Genomic DNA, 16763 nt, shown 5'->3' with positions numbered 1-16763 from the left:
CTCTGCCATGGCCCTGTATCAGAGTCTGCTGAAGACCACCCTAGCCAGTCAGGGTACCTCAAAAACAGGGTGTCATGGAGACTCATCCCCTCCACAGGGAGATGCTTTCACCCCACAGCCTGCCCCGGGGCAAAGGGCTTTGCTGCCAGGGCAGGAAGGCATGGGAAAAGGAAGGGACAGGGCAAGAGTACACACCACACTTGTGTAAGAATCATAGCAGGGGATGTTCCCTGCAGTCCTGTGCCTGGCAAGCTCCTGCTCAGGTCCCAGGAAATGCTGGGGGCACATAAAATCATCAAATCTATAGCAATTATCACCTAGGACAGGTATTAACAATGAATTCAATGTACCCATTACACCTCTCATTATTACACAGATCAATTCAATACACATAAAAGCCTGACAATCAGCTGTTTCCTGCTCTGAGCAAGTCTCAGGAGGTTTTATGGTTGCAAATATATATTACAAAGGTATCTTTTTTTTTTCCCCAAACAACATTAGATGACCTAAAAATATTTTAATCCATCTGGCATAACTCCTCCTTCGCTCCAGAAATGACTCCCACTCTTTCCTGGATTGTTTCAAGGACAACCCTGCCTTTCTGCACCTCAAACACCAGTGTCCGAGGAGGGAGAGAAGCCTGCCTGTCTGAAGTCACCAGTCACCCACAAACAGTGCTAGAGAGGGGCATGCTGGTACAAAAGCAGTATTTGCCATTCTCAGGGAAATCCACAAGCAGAAATTTGTTTTCATGAAACATTAGTCATTTTAGATAACAACAAATTGGTACAAATCCTGTATTCACATAAATTACCAGCTTTGAATAGTTGACCCACTTTATATCTAATCTTGGCACAAAATCTTGACTATGAAATTTGAGGCAGATTGCTTTCACTTTGGTCAACTTGAAAAGAAAGAAACGAAAAACATGTTAATACAGGGCTGAGAATGAGGGCTTCTTTCCACTTTAACTGAGACTGTCTTGTTCTTCTTGCAGTAATATAGAGACTAGAATCTTCTGCACATGTTCTGTTTAGATTATCTGTGGTTCACTTTCCAATGGAAGTGAATTCTGGTGAGACACAGCTCGAACCTGTCCTTTGAGTGCTGTCCTACAACTGTGGCAATGCTGCTCTTCTTGTTGCCATACTCTAAACCCATTATTTCAGAGCTCCACAAAGAGACCATTCTACCCATCATATGGGGCAGGGCACACATTTCTGAAGACTGCATGAAGAAATATATGTATACATATATCTCCATGCCTGGATATACCTACATATATATTCCTGATGTAGTGGGTGGCATCCCTGCCCACAGCAGGAGGCTTGGAACTAGATGATCTTTAGGGTCTCTACCAAATCTCTAGGACCATGAGTCCTTGACATTCAACAAGCCTTTGGGGTTGCTACTGGGCTGTATGGGCTGTCCTACACTTCCAAGGAGCCACAGCAAACCTGATGTGGTGGTTTGTGCTAGGCCTTCCTTGGTGACCAGTTTGTAACCAAGGAAGGGTCCAGATTTACCCAGTATTCCCTACGATTTTTACGTAAGCCAGGTTATAAGAAGAAAGGAGGAGAGGCCTTCGCTCTCTTTCCTTCCGGCGGCTTGGAGGTGCAGGTTCCCTGCTGTTGATCTGCCGTGTTGGGGAGCGAGGCCTGGTTAGGCCTTGCCGACCTTGGGAGGCAGAGGTTGCCGGCGATCGTTCCAGAGCAACTCTCGGTTGTCCCAGGAGAGTAGTGAGCTATTTTCTTTGCTAACTCTTTTAGTTGTTAGATATTGTGTCACTAATTGGGATACATATATATATATATTATTTTAGTTTTGTTCTTTTTTTCCTTTCCCCCTTCCCTTTCCCTTTTGAAATTGTGTATTTTAATTGTATATAAGTGTAAATATATTTATATATCTCACTTTGGTTGTCTCTCTCTCGTTTCGGGTTTTCTTAGGTTTTTTTTCTCCCTCTTCTCCCTGAGGCTTGTGGGGGGACGACGACTTCTGGTGGTAAGGTTTGGAGACTTGGCAGGGAGCCAGCTTCAAACCATAACACCTGACCGTTGCCGACTTCTTCTTGTAGAGTCTGAAACTGGAGCTATATGTTTTAGCTGTAACCCCTGTTTAAATATATCATTTCTTAATGAAAGTACAGGCTAATGAGAAAGTTAAGTTATATTCTAGGGATGTTACAAATTAATCAGAACAGTAGATCTACACCACAAGTTGGCCAAAAATCTAGCTGAGCACCTGAACATGGTCTAAGCCAACACCAGCTTGCACTAGAAAATAAAACTCAATCTTCTGGAGACAAAGCTCTAGTTCATTACCCAATCCTAAGACCTATCGCTGTATCTTCCTCTCTCATCTCCAGCTTCAGAGAAACATGCCATGAAGTTGCAAGCTGTCAGCAAACTTTTACCTTCACTTTTACCTTGTGCTGAGCATTTAATTCAAATGCCAGTGGAAGCTTTTAATCAACAACAGCACTGATGTTGTATGTAGAAAAACTTTTATTTTTAATAACACATAAAGAGAGGACTGAGAGCAAAGCCATTGATTCCCTACAACAGAACAGTATGCCTGTTTTACAAGTGTATAATTTCTGCTTGGTAAAAATTTGAGGTGAGGGAATACAAGCAGACAAGTCCCAGGTAACCAGAAGGGAGAACTACACACAAAAGACAGGTCTAATATTCAGAATACCTGCAGACATTAACAATGTAAGCCTGTCACTAATCATAGTTTGTAATGAACAGTGGCAATGGGGTTCTTGGAAATTGGACGGACTCACATAGCTTGTTATTTTAAATAAATACCATAATCGGTATGAAATCCCAGCAAATAAAATATGGAAAACAATATGAACTACCAGTCTTTTATGGGACAGAAAGAATTATCCATAGCTATCCAAAGGCTAGTTTGGCTTTCATATACTCATATTTGAACTTTACATCATCTTGCCTCCAACTCTTTGCAAACACAGGTTTTGTTAGTAGTGTTTAAACTAACTGCAGGTATTCTAGGTTTAGATTGTGTGGGATGGAAAGAAATACTAGCCTTGTACTTAAAAGGAGAGAGAAAAAGTAGATTTATATTGATACCAGGAGAACAAGGTGAGGAAGCATTCATAAGCAATGGCATTATGAAATTCTTAATATCAAATTCTAGAGAGGAGAACTATGGATTCTTACAACAGACAGACCCAGCCCTGATCCTGCAAGGAAAATATGGTTGATCTCACCTGCAGGAGAAGGCTGAGAAGGCTCTGCAGGAGCTACCCCCACACACAGGCCAATATCCTACAGCTGTATGCTGTGTACAGAGCCAGAGTATTCCAAGGTGTACCTGGAGACTCCTGTATTATGGCAGTGTCCTTACTGCTTGTCCTGGCATCACACCTAATGCCCTGCAGGAGAAGCAGGGAACATTGGGAAGCCTGGCTGCTGCCACTCACCCCCTCTGACAGGTCACCACCATTCTTTGTTCACTTTCCCCACTTACAAAATTAGAATTATGATTTCTCCTTTGAACACTTTCAGCCCCTTTGATGGCAGTTGCTACAATTACATTATTATTTCAGGATATTGGATAAGCCTCACTGCTCTGTGGTGGAGTGTGCAGGTGAGTAATTTGTCCATTTTATAGACAAACTAAGATATCAAGATGCTAATACAGTAAATTGGCATGAGAATGGAAAAAAATGGATGATTAATTTTCAATTTCCTCCCTTAGCAGCTACCAAATGCTCATGGGAGTGCAGAGGGCCCATCCTAAGAGCTGCCTTAAATTTTTTAAATGTAGTCACTCATTTTGAAGAAAATTACAATACTTCTCCACTAAACACTGTGTGCATTTTCAACTTCTAAAACTGACATCTGCTCCAGTGCTTCACAGAGGCCTGCCAACAGCTGGCAGTGAGCTGGCTGCTACCTCTGCCAAAGAGGATTAATGCCGAATAATGCTGACTGGAGGTAGAAGCCCTAATTCTATTTCTAGCTGCACTAGTACAAAGCCAGAGCAAGTAATGTTGTCTACAAAAGATGGGTGCAATGGTGTAAAAGGATTGCAGTTGGAGAGTATCAGGCTCAGAGGAATTTCTGGTGTATTTTTTTCAAGGACATACGTGTTCAGAAATTAAAGGAAATGTTAAATTTTATATAAATATTTCCAGTAATCTTAGCAGGCATGAATAAGTGTAAATAGGACACATTTGGATTTGTTTAAAAGTTACCCAAAAACGTTATTTGCAATCTGTAAGGTAAAATGCCCTTAAGTGTTATGGGTAGCATGTGATTTTGTTAGCTGCAAAACAGCCAAAATATATTGCCATCCAAAATCCCTTTTTTCCGCCCTCTAACAAAAGCTGTTCTAGCCCCTTATACTGGAATAGTTGCAGTAGGAAAGGCTCTCTAAGGGGTTTATTTGGATTTTGTGGGTTCTTTTTGTTTGTTTTTACAGAAGATGTTTCCCAGTCTACTGTGTATCATTTGCCTTTAGGCAACCAAAACTCAGCCGCACAAACCCTTCCAAAGGGTGAGGAGGACAGCAGGACACAGGCAGGCACGGCACTCCCAGGGGTCTGAGTGGGTCACCCCAGCTCCCCTGTCATGTTCAGACCACAGAGCATTGTCCTGCCCCATATAAGTGTCTCTGTTACACAGAGGAGCTGTACCAGGAGCAGGCATGGGGCTGGAACGACCAGTCCAGCAGCTGATGAGGTCAGCATTTACAATCATCTGGACCACACTATCCCACAGCACCTTTCTGGAGAATTTTAAGGACAACACTGCTTTCTGAACTTACTGAGACTTAATTGTCTTTCCCTGAATTGCTCCAAATTGAGAATTTGTCTTCAGCATACCCTGGACAGTTGGGAGAAGTTGTACACCTGGCCAAGTGTTTCTCTGACCTTCATCCTTCCCTAGGGCAGGACGAGGTACCCATAGCAATGCTGACTCTGTGGGTGAGACTGGGACTGCTTGTATGGCCACCAGGTTAGGAATTCAGGCTGTTTGTCAGACACACAACAGGGGAGAAACTGCCTATGGGCTGAGATTGCAGACAGGGACTGCAGTTTCATCCTGTCTGTGCTCTCTGCTGAGGAGGCGGCCATCCTTTGGTAAGCCAGTTTTTGGGACAAAGCAGAACCAGCTGAGTGTCAGTCTGGACCTGGAGAGGCAGACTGACTTGCTTGTAGACAAGCAAATGGTTTGGTGGTACTTCTCTGGGACCCTTCCCTACTGGTAAACTAAACCTGAACACTTTATTTTTTCAGTCTCTTCTCACTGGTCAGTGGTGGGCTCAAGGAGAGGGCAGGTTCTGTGACAGAACAGGACAGGCTCCCTGACACTGAATTTCATCTGAACCTGGCAGCACAGCCTCACAGACCTGCCACAAACATGCTGATCCCAGCACCCTGAGCAGCTACCACGAGGACAGTGTGTGGGATGTGAAACTTTGTCTTCCCCACCCCAAATATTTTCAGTATCAGGAAATTAATAAAAATGAGTACAATAAAGGAATACACAAAGGACTACAAATATCCCCTTTGTTGTATCTGATTTGGACCTGGAGAGTTTCCCAGCTTCAGTCTAGCCACTTGATAATCTGAAGTGGGGAATGCTACATAAATTACTCATTATTCCCACCAGATGAGCTGTCAAAGGCTGCGGAAGCCAGTTCATGTTCACCTTGCTTCTCTCTGTTTTCTCTCTGCTGTAACTTTACACTCTATTAAGCTCTGTTGTTAAATACCTCTGTCTCAAGACGCTAAGAGACAAAGAAAGAAGGAAAGAAATAAAGAAACCCTCCATGAGCAATTTTACTTCTGAAGAAATCCAGAAGGACACAATAAAAGCCAAAGCAATTGTTCTTCCTCCATGAGCTCATCATTACACCCCACAGCTGTCAAACAGCCCTCACAGCCTGCTGCCTGCCTGGGGTTACCACCTGTACAGACACAGGTATCCAGCCCAGAGACTGCAGGAAAACTCCCTAGACTAAACTCCCTAGACTAAACTCCCCTCTTGCCAGAGGTGATCCCTGTGAAGAGTAAGGGCAGCTCTGGGGCAGAGTTTGTGCTTTTCTTGAGTTGCAGCTACTTGTATTTATTTTCAAAGAAAATTTATTTCAAAGAAAATCACAAATGTCAGATATTGCATAAATCCTGAGTCCCCCTGCTTCGCTGCAGCTTCTGCTCCAGCCTCCAGGCCACTCAGACCGCAACTTGGCACCACAATTAAAGTAACACCTCATTTTGATTTTTCTAAATTAATCATTATTTTTAGATGTTTCCAACCAATTGCCAGAACTGTATTTCTGCCTGACCCTCATCCCTAAGGTTTCCTGTTTGTTGTTGCTTCCATTTTGCAGACAGCATAAGTGGCAGAGTGCTATTGCTCTTGAAAAGGATGTTTTTACATATGGCTCTGCCCCAAACACCTGGAAGTACTTGCAGCCCTGGAAAGAAAGCCCAAACACTGGGTGGCCTGGGAAAGCCAAATGTCATTTCAAGTTTTGCAAATGCTTCCTGTCATGGCTCTTGGACCAGGCCAAAGCCCTGGACTGAGCCATCCCTAGGGTTAGGAAAGACAAAATTCAAACCCAGGATGAAACCTGGAACCTCAAGTCCCTCTTGCAACATCCTGATGTTTCTGGCACACCGCTGGCTGGCACACCTTGGCACAAGCTGCCGCTGTTTTTCTGTGCTGCACAACATCAGGAAACACTTTCAATTTGTCTGCAAGTGCAGCACAGTGCATTACTGTCACATGCCATATGTCCCAGGCCCTGCAGCGAAGGGCGTTCAGCACAGTCAGCAAGCACAGCAGCCCCCTCCAGCTGGGAGACAGCCAGAATCCCAGGGCTCAATGAGAAGCCTGAAGGAAAGGGGCTCAACCCAGTACCCTCAGGGCAGCAGCAGTAACATCAATCCCAGGAGAGAACCCTGCATCTCCCTGTCTCACCAGCACAGTTGTTACAAAAGCACCGAGGGATGGCTGGAGCTGCACTGCTCTCTTTTTCTCAGGACAGACGTGGCAGACCAGTGTGGACACCGGTTTGTTTTGACTCCACTGTGAGCCGGTTGGATGCACGATAGCTCCAGACTATGCAGGATCAAAGAAAAACAGGGCTGGAAAGGCCCCACGGGGGTCATTTACTCTAGTCCCTCATCCCCAAGGCAGGATCAATTTTCCCTCCCTCATTCTTGGCAGAATGAATAGTAGAGAAGAAGAAAGAAATCAAACTTCAGGGAACTGAGGTAAACTAAGTATAACTACAAAAGTGTAGTCTGAACAGCAATAAGGCTGAATGCACTTATTCTAGAAAACGGTGCCACAAAAACAGCGTCAGGAACTTGACTATTCTTTTCTAAAATAAATAAACAAATCTGGAAGCTTTAAAATCCAGGCTAGGGGTTGAGAATTATGTCGTAATCCTTAGTCACCTACATAGTCAACCAATGTGGAAACACATCATATCACATCCTAATAAGCACTATGCAAATATTTTTGTAATCTAGTGCTAATGATACCAAATATTATTAATATGTCATTTGGCATACTATTGTAAAAATTACATTTAACTATGTATTAACTGGAGTTGTAGCAAATGATGCATTTAGCTAATTGTATGCAATTAAATGAGAATTAAAACCAGGATGTTTCATAATCTTCTTTGCTTTTCACTAAAAATCTAAGCAGGGAATTCAACAAATGAAAGCTGCTGGAAAATCACGTGCAGCATCAAGCACTGGAAGATTAATATAATACAAGGCATCATATGTTGTTCATCTAAGTTTATTAAAAACAACACCAAGTCTAAATCTTTGCACATTTCATACCGAGCTAAACTTAACTCCTTTTTCCCCCCGATTTTTCCTTCTGTCTATTATATCCCCCAGGCTTAGATCTGTTGTATCATTATATCCAGGGCGGGGGGGGAAATCATGTCTATGATGAAATGCCCGTGTCTGGACTGTGGAGGGAATGCAGATCCAGCACTGCACTTCATCTTGAATAACCTATAGCATGCACGTGTGCACCTTGCACTTTTGTCAATAACTGGTAATGCACATAGGCGAAAGTACAAGTGTTACAAACTGCAGCATGCTTTGTGTTGGGAGTCTACTCTTTGCTGCCCAGTTAACTGGCTACACAGTTTGTGTAAATATTTAATGCCTGGATGGGGTCATGCTTTCAGAGAGAAGGACTGGGAACTCACCCTGTGGCTGATCCTTTTTTGTAGTTAGTTTATTTCAAGGATTTTTCTGTGGGTATTGCTCAAACTTTGTAAACTTTGTGCTGTTCTTGCAGTACTTGTAACTCAGTAACAAAGACTTGTGCATACAAATTCGGCCAATAGGGATACAAAGGATCGTTTATCTGCACGTGTAAACAAAAGATGAAACCATTTGCTTCTGCAGCACTATTACCTTAATTTTCTCTGTTGTTCCGGGAAATGTGCAGACCCCTTCAAATGCAGGGATGTCCACCTGGCCCTACTTCTGGAAGTTGGTCTTTTCACTCACCTTCTCTCCCTCCCCGGGCAGCCCTGCCCTGCCTCCTGCTGCATCACAAGTGGTATCAGTGCCCACTACAAAGGCAGCTGGATCAGCCCTGCCCACCACACAGCTCAGGCTGCGTAGTTTCAGCGTTTAGCTTTAGCAACACATCGGGACATGTTTCCTGATGACTCCAGCTGCCGTTTCTACTATTTCACTTAGGCATCCATACCAGTGGAAAGCTCTCATTTTGTAACTTTTGTATGGACGTCGCTCTCTCCATCTACAGAGATGGAAAGATCTGCAGAGATACACAGTTTGCTGGTGTTTGATAACCCACTGCCTGCATCCAGGGATTTCTCCTCAGACCTAAGGAGCAGCAGAGACAAGTGAGCTGCTTGTCTGCTTGTAAATCCTTATTTCCAGACCAAACTCACTGATGACTTTTTCCCTGTCTGTTCTTGCTACCTGCCAGAGGAATGGCGTGTGATGGGGAGGTGGGATGGACAGGCTTTTTACAGCAGGAACTTGCAGAGGAGTCCTCCTTCTATCCCTGCCTCCATCCATGTCTACCAAAGCAGGGGGCACAAGTCTCTCTCCGTGGGAATCCAAGGTGACAGGAAGTAAATAAGCATGGGGACCAATGTTCTGTCAGATTTTGACCCAAACTACAGGGAAAGCTTGAGGATCCCTCATTTTAACTCATTGACTGTTAAACATTTATTCAGATACCAGGAACCTGCATCTGGATTTAGATGCTTGTAGACTAGTAGGCATATCAAATAATGAAAATTAAGGATCAGATTGCCTATCTAAACAGAGAAACTTTGCTTTCATGTCCCATTGCAGTTGTCATCCAGGACCTGCTGGAGCCAGGGGAAGCTCCCATTTGCCATGCTGGTGCTGGCTGGGGTCCTGCTCTAAGCACCTCCTGTCATCTCCCGCCTCACTGGTGTGTTCTTCAACATCCTTCCACCCAACAGTGGCAACTCAATGAAGCACTGCTACAATTTAAATAGTTATTTGCATTTCATTAACAATGACAACATTTATTTTAATACAGTTAAATCAGAGTAGCATTTAATTTAATTTTAACAAGATAGTTATTAAGCTAACCAAATATCAATTGATTGCTGAAGAAACCACATTGTGAAACAAATAAGTTGAGAAATAAATCTTGTTGCCAGGTCATTAATGTAAAATCACATAAATAATTAGGTTCTCTCTAATGAAGAACTCCAACTGTTCCCTGACATTCTCTGGGAGGGCTGCTGCCTTCTCTCCCCTGCTGTTAGGGGAGAGGGGCCTGATCCAAGTGCTCAGAGAGCTGTACACACTGACCCAGGTTGGGCAGCAGGGTTTAAAGGGGAGCTCACCCTCCCCCTGTGCTGCCTAGTTGGGACAGCCTTGCCTTGAACCCCCTCCAGGTGCTCAGAGACCTGAAGCACCTCATTCAGGCTTGGTGGGAATCCAAAAGTCAGGGAGCAAGGATACACCACCATGAGCTCTTTCTGTCAACACCACTGGGTTGTAGGGTGTGAGGGTCATTCCCCTAACAAGTGCTACATCTTAACACTGTCCTTCTCAGCACCAACCGTTTACCACTTTTCCCTGCAAATTAGCATCTGGAATACCAAAACCGGTCTGTTACAGCAGACACAAACATTTCCTTTTCTAGCATTGCTAAGGACTTGCGATTTTCATCCATCTGTATGTGTGGATATCACTTTCAAGGGGGTTATTTGTTTGCTTATTTAAACACAGATCGCTTAGGGAGATCTTTTTCTGACCATCTGCTCTGTCCAGCTGCACAGAACAGACCAAAAACCCTCACTCAGGCAACTATGAATCAAGTCTGCAAGCTCTTCTTAAAGCATATCATAGTACATGCAGGCTTGATTTAAAGCCTTCGAGTGAAGGAAAATCCACTGAATCCCTACATAAGTTGCTCCAATGGTTAACTAAGCCCAGTGTGAAAAATATACACCTTTATTGAGCCCGAATTTGTCTAGCTGTAATGTTTTTTCACTGTCTCTTCTCATGCCTTCTTCAGCAATCTTTCTCCTGGAGGCTAAAGCAGAGCCTGCCATTGGAGAGGGCAGGGTCTATTCTCTCTACCAGCATAATTTTTGGAGGGACACCAGAGCGATTTCAAGTTAAAAGGGTCAGAAAGGCAGATTACAAAAATGAAAATGAGACCTCCAGTAGAAATTTCCTTTTTTTAAAAATAACAATAACCTCACATACCACTCACCCTTAAAAAAAGTACCAGAAAATAAGACTACACAGAACCCATGCCCTCAGATAACCCACATAAAGTGCACTTCCCCCAGAATTTCCCATACAGGCACACAAGTGCCCTTTCAACTGGAGGAGAGGGAATTGTGCTCTGCTTGGTTTGGTTTATGGATGGCCAACGGGCTGTGTGTATTAAGATCCAGTGGGTGCCCAGCGAGACGCCGCTGTCTCTGCCAGAGCTGTTGAAGCCCCCTGAGAGCTCCTCTGCCAGAGTCACACTGGGAAGTTGGCACCAAAGGACTGCCACCTCCCGTGGACGGGCACTGGGGATGAGGGGTGGGAAGGGACGTGGGGAAGTTTGGCCCCATGTACACACGTCCCCTTGCTTCCTCCAACCCCCAGGGGAGCTCTTCCGTGTGAACTGCAATTCAAAATAAACCTGGATGGATCAGTCATGCCCAATAGATAACCCGGGGCCTGCAGGACTGAGCTCTTGCAGTAACTGTGGCTCAGTTCACATGGAGGCAAGAGGGCTCACACAGCTGCAGGCACATTTCTGCTGAGGTGAGACAGCCTGTCCAGGGGATCAGGCACTGGTACAGGCCAATCCTGCACAATTCTGCTGGACCGTGCTGAGGCAAGGAAGCCACCGGAGTCTATGACAGCAGTGTCCTACCTCCACAAGACCCTGCCACGTGGTGTCCAGCACCAAATCCAACCCTCTCCACTGCCTGTTTCCACGCTGCCTGCTCACACACAGGCAGCAGGCCTCGAGCAGAGGCTGAAGCACAGCACATACGGCCCTAATCACAATAAAAGTGGTGACCTGGATTTGTCAGTGTTATGTTACACAGATCAGAAGCTGTGATTTTTAAGAAGGAAGCAGGTGTTTTGGAATACGATCTATTTTTCCAGCAGGCTATGATAAGTAGTTTTCAGCTAATTATTTTGTGCCAAACCATAAGGAAATCATCTCCAAAGTGGACTTCTCAGCTTGGAAGATGCTCAAGATTTTACACCAAATTTTAGACTCGACAGTGAACATAGAGCAGAATGGGTGTTGGCAGCAAGGGATTCATCCTGCCTCAGCTGAATCCCTGAACACAAGGCCAAACAGTTTGTAGCCATTGTAAGGTAAAGCAGACTTTTTCTTGCATCTTTTCATTGCTGTTTTCCAAATAAAGCAACTTAAACAGATCTGGGAAGAAAACTAAGCAACTTACAGAAAAAAATAGCTGCTGAGCAAAAACCAGGAATATGTGAGGGGCCTTGTGCTACAGAACATGGAGACTGATTGAAATAGCCAAGGGATGCACATGTGCACAGAGGCTATTGCTGGCTGGGGAGAAAAGGTTGTCAGCCACAGAGCCAAAAAACACACAGCAATCCCTTCACAGTCAGAAGATGCTTCTTCTGTGAGGCCACAGATGCTGATCACTCTCAAAGCGACCAGCATGCAAAAAGTTAAAGTAGTTACACTGAAAGGGCAGAGAGTCTGCAGCGCAAATACTGCACATCCATCACTCACAAAAGAGTAAATTATTAACTCCTAATTAGCTGCCACTCCCATCCCACTTTGGGCTTGGAAAGGACAGAGCGACCACACGTGGAGCTTTAACAATGCAGTCTCCTCCCCACATGACTAAGCAGGACCGTACCAACACCACCCATCCACCAGCTCTTTTGGTCGTGGCAGAGGAAAACTCACTTCCTCTGTTGCCGTGTGATAAACCCCCAAAGGAAACATTTTCTTCCTGTAAGTGACAGTGTTTTGAGAAAACACCCACGAATCCCTCCCCAGGCCTCTGTGACAAGCTCCTGCCAATGCCTGCCAGCACAGGAGCACCTGTGAGGGCTCACGCCACCCCTCGTGCTTGTGGTTATGTGGTGACAGCCATGAAGAGCCACCATCAGCACACAAGAACCGTTTTCTTTCTTGCAAGGAAACAACAAAAAAGAAGCTTGAGTTGATGGTAATAGGACTCTTGGTGTAATCCCCTCTCATCTCATCTGCTCCACCTAACTTCCCTGTGCTCCTCTGCCATCTGAGCAGTGCTATCACCTATTTATGACCCAGGAGCACTGTGCCAGGCAGGGTCTCATGGAAAGCAGGAGGGTCTATCCGCTCCCTCCATCTCTGATGCAGGCCCGTCTCATCTTCCAGCCCCGGGATGTGTAGCAGCCATCTCCAAGGGGACAGGCAATGTCCTGATCCAGGCACAGACCCTTGGCCTGGGCAGGCAACACACTCTGCCCTGGTGCACACTGGGAGCCAGGTCCAGGTTTTTAGGAGCAGTCATTGCTCACTAAAGTTGCATTAAATGCTGCCAATAACCACATTACCATCTAATAATTGATGATTAATGCTATAAGTTGAGGGCACCACATCACAACTTAGAAATTATCTTCTTTCCTGTAAAGCTCTTTGCCTTTACAGGACTTGCTAAAACTTGCTTGGTACAGCATTTCAGTTTCCAGGTACAAACAATTTGGAAAAGAAAGGGGGAAAGTAAAGCAAAGCACAGCAAACATACAACAACATTGTTGTGAGCTCAGATGATGTTAAATGAATTAATTCGATTAATTCTTAAACTTAGCTGGCAAGCTTTAATGGTTCACATTGAAAGCATGAATAACTATTTTGTTCTGTGAATGACTATAGTTTAGTGACTCTTGATGTCAGTGTATTTTGCCCAGGGTTAAACTTGCTATATGAATTATTCACTGCTGGGTGAATGAAATGAACGGGGTTGTGCTCATAGACAGGATGCCAACTGTGGTTATTTGACGTGATGGGGCACACCCGATGCTGACAAAGGACAATAGTTAATTTACAATGTGGTACTGGGGCTCAGTCTTTCTCCTTAAGATCTTTATAGAAAGCATGGCGCTTTTTGTTATGTACTCCACATTAAGATGGATTCCGTGTGCCAAAAAACACTGAAGCATAGCTCACTTTTAAAAATGTTCAGTAGTTTAAAGACAAAAAAAAAAAATCACCTACCTTCCTGTCTCGTTTGGCTGAAACATTGCTCCAAAGAAAATGTGTTTAAGAGCAACTTAAAAACAAATGAAGGAACACATCTATCTATCACTTCAGCATCTTGTCATAGATGCAGTAGTTGATAGCTGCTAGGACCTCTCCGTGATGGGAAAGGATCTGCCAGCCTCTCACAGAATGAGGTCTCAGACTGGGAACAATCGAGCTTTTACCTAAGCTTTTACTTCCAAAGCCGAGAGAGAGAAGCGACTGAGCAGTTTCTGCGCTGTACTATTTACAGTGAGCAATTGGAGCAGGACATTTTCCCAGCCTTCTTAAGAACCTGTTGCTTTAATACAAGACATTTGTAATCTGGAAAGACAGGATGCAATTCAGCTTGATCTGATAAATGGGCTGCAAAAGTTTACTTATGCATACTAATGATACATTCATCTTCACTTTACACTTCTCAGCTGTATGCTTATTGCAAACATCTGTGTTGCTGAAATGACTGGCATTACAACTCATTTATATGGTTTAAAACTAGTGATAGACGAAAGCTGGGAGGAAGGGGAGGGGTGAGAGGTGCTTTTTCCTCCCAAATTTCAAAAATACTTAGTTTTGTCTTCGAGCATGTTTCTGTGAATGGGCTGAATTGACGCCCTGGTGTGTACGGAAATAACTTCATGGATAACTTCCAAACCACCAACATGGCACAAACTTTGTGTGCATCAGTACTGCACTGATAATACACTTAGTACTTAGAAAAAAGACCAAAAGTAGGATGGCTAAAAGGCAGCTTGGATTTTCCCTCCACATCACACACTTTCCACCACCCAGTCACAGGAGAGGCCACTACTCCATAGACCAGCAGCTCCCTGGCCATGCTTAGAGCACCAGTAAAGCAGCTCAATTCCTAATGCCATTCCCAATTCAAGTATTTTCTTACCTTGTGCAAAAATGGTACACTTTCTTTCAAATGACAGTACACTGCAGACTGTGCCTACCTCTGAAATGAGCCTGCCTGGATTTGTCTTGTTTTCTTCACCCCCCCTAAGGCTAGATGATTTGGCATAAATCCTGCCTGAAACACGCTTGCATGGTTAAAAGTGGAATGGGATATTTCTCCTTGGCTTCCAGATCTGTCAGATATTGCATGTATTTGCTTTTTGACCAGATGGCACTTCTGCTTTGTAGCTGCACATGAAGTATTAAATTTCTGCGCTTACGTTTGGCAGGTGTTTGGCATCCCCGTGACATCCCTGGGGATCCTGGATACAGGTTTGTATACCAAAAAGGCTCTCACAAAGTCTTAAGATGCTTCTCTCCTTGGCCATACAGGTATTATTATTATTTGACTGCCTTAGTAATGCCATGACATTGTATATTTTTCAGTGTCATGTGGAACATCTCAGTGACCCTCTAGCTAGGCCGATGGACAGCTGGGAGTTAAAGCCTTGGCCATAAACCACTTCATATCCAAGCTCTTTAAACGGTTTCATGCCTGGATTGGTTGGTTGTTGTGGTGCATCTCAGTATTTACAGTAAAATTAGCAGGTCTGTATATCCATGCCAGGATAGGAGAAGGCAAGAAGTCAAATTTGAACACAATGTGTGATGCATCTCTCTCTTTAACAGCACTCATGTGCTACTCTGGCACAGCACTCACACTAACATGCACTGAGAACATTGAGACCACGAGATAAGCAGTGTAAAAAAGTCTCCAAAAGCTTACAAACACTTCCCACTCACACAATTCCCTGTCTCAAAAACACTGGTCAAACCTCGTGTGCAAACCCTTCTGCAAGGCATTTCATTTCATCACCTCTTTGCTTAATTGTTGTAGGGAAGAAGGAAAAACAGCTGACAAAGAATGAAGAGTAAATCAACAAAAACAATTGCAAAGTGAAAAAGGCCAGCTCATTTCCCTGATTAATTCTGGTCTCTGCAGTCACCAAAAAAGGGCTGGACAGTGCAGCAAAGCAGGATGTGCTCAGAGGAACATCTTAATGAAATTCTGTCTCACTGCCATCTTCTCACAGGGATGCTCTGCACACATGGCCCACTTGTCAAACAGTTGGACAAGGGCCGTGTGTCGTGGCATTTATGGAACGGCACAGCCTGAGGATGCATGGGGAGAACCAACTCCTTCTTAGCCCTTTCAAAAAGAAGAGCCTGTGTCACCATGGAACCTACAACAGAGAAGCTATTAACCTGAGGTATGCTTTCCAACCCCTGCTATGTTATGTTCGGGGCTGACTGCTGCAGACTGAAGAATACTTCCTAATTTTTTTCTCTTTCTGTAAAGTCGGAATGTTTATTTTGCCGAGACATCTATCCAATTTCAGGTAATTTCATGTCTGGAAAGTCTACATAAGTAGCCGTGTGCTGGGGTTTGGAAGTTGTTAACTCACTTGTCTACCATTGGTTTCTGTGTTGCCATAGTTATTATATTGTCTCCTTGCATTGGCTAGCAAATGGCCAATCCCCTCTTTGGCCCAGCAGCCCTTATAAGCTGCGGGAAATTTGAATAAAGTCTTCTTTGCTGCTGGATTCCCTGCGTGGTCTCTGCCTCCTGGCTTAAGTACTTCCGCTGCCTGTCCCTGCCACGAGGGACGGGCGGCGGGGGGGTGATTCCAGCCCTGAAAACCTTCACAGAGCGGCCAGCAGTGACCCCCCAGAAACCCCTCGAACTGCAACAGCCGTGTTGTACTATCACAAGGCAAAAATAAACATCATTGCAGAAATTGCTTCTTAAGGCTGAGGATGTTTCATGGAGAAGATTTGTGCCTGGTGTTTGTGTGCTATTGACAAAGATTTACTGCAAGCACCAGATCTGGATTTTTTTTAGTTTGTTACAATTTCTATCAGGTGTACTGTCATGCACAGAAAATCCCTTTCATAAGGAAAAATGAGAGCTACAGAGCTCTTTGCTGCTTGCTTTTTTTGCCTCTGATTTATGTTACTGATGAATAATATCCTACAACAAAATGCAAAGATTGTGGTAATTGAACATGTTGAATAGTGGTGATGCAGTGAGCCTCT

At 44.2% G+C, this 16763-nt stretch overlaps 1 long non-coding RNA gene across 1 annotated transcript; it reads left to right on the top strand.

Annotated features, from left to right (window-relative positions):
- Positions 1 to 2049: 2049 nt before the first annotated feature.
- On the top strand, positions 2050 to 16271 carry LOC135417834 (uncharacterized). The gene is made up of 2 exons (XR_010432230.1): positions 2050 to 14999; positions 15565 to 16271. It is a non-coding gene; the product is annotated as an uncharacterized LOC135417834 (long non-coding RNA).
- Positions 16272 to 16763: the final 492 nt, after the last annotated feature.

Source organism: Pseudopipra pipra, chromosome 8 (genome assembly GCF_036250125.1).
Source record: "Pseudopipra pipra isolate bDixPip1 chromosome 8, bDixPip1.hap1, whole genome shotgun sequence".
In the NCBI taxonomy this organism is placed as follows: domain Eukaryota; kingdom Metazoa; phylum Chordata; class Aves; order Passeriformes; family Pipridae; genus Pseudopipra; species Pseudopipra pipra.
Note: the sequence above shows the minus strand (reverse complement) of the source record. Positions and strands in the feature narration are given on the sequence as shown.